This window comes from Tarenaya hassleriana, unplaced genomic scaffold (genome assembly GCF_000463585.1).
Source record: "Tarenaya hassleriana unplaced genomic scaffold, ASM46358v1 Cleome199, whole genome shotgun sequence".
In the NCBI taxonomy this organism is placed as follows: domain Eukaryota; kingdom Viridiplantae; phylum Streptophyta; class Magnoliopsida; order Brassicales; family Cleomaceae; genus Tarenaya; species Tarenaya hassleriana.
In genome coordinates, this window is record NW_010965364.1 from 153,493 (window position 1) to 153,808 (window position 316).

The window sequence follows — 316 nt, forward strand, 5'->3', positions numbered from 1 at the left end:
TCATATAACGGGAAAAGTAATGCATTCATAAATCAATGAATCAATACAAAGTCAAAATGTCATATCACGAATCATCCTAGAGCATCACAACCTACAATCCCCCACTATGCTCTATGATCTATCCTACAAGGATCTAATCTCCATACCCATAACATGACCATCATGCTTTGACGAAGGGAGAGGCTTCGTCAGCGGGTCGGCAATATTATCATCTGTCCTTGTAGGATAGATCATAGAGCATAGTGGGAGATTGTAGGTTGTGATGCTCTAGGATGATTCGTGATATGACATTTTGACTTTGTATTGATTCATTGAT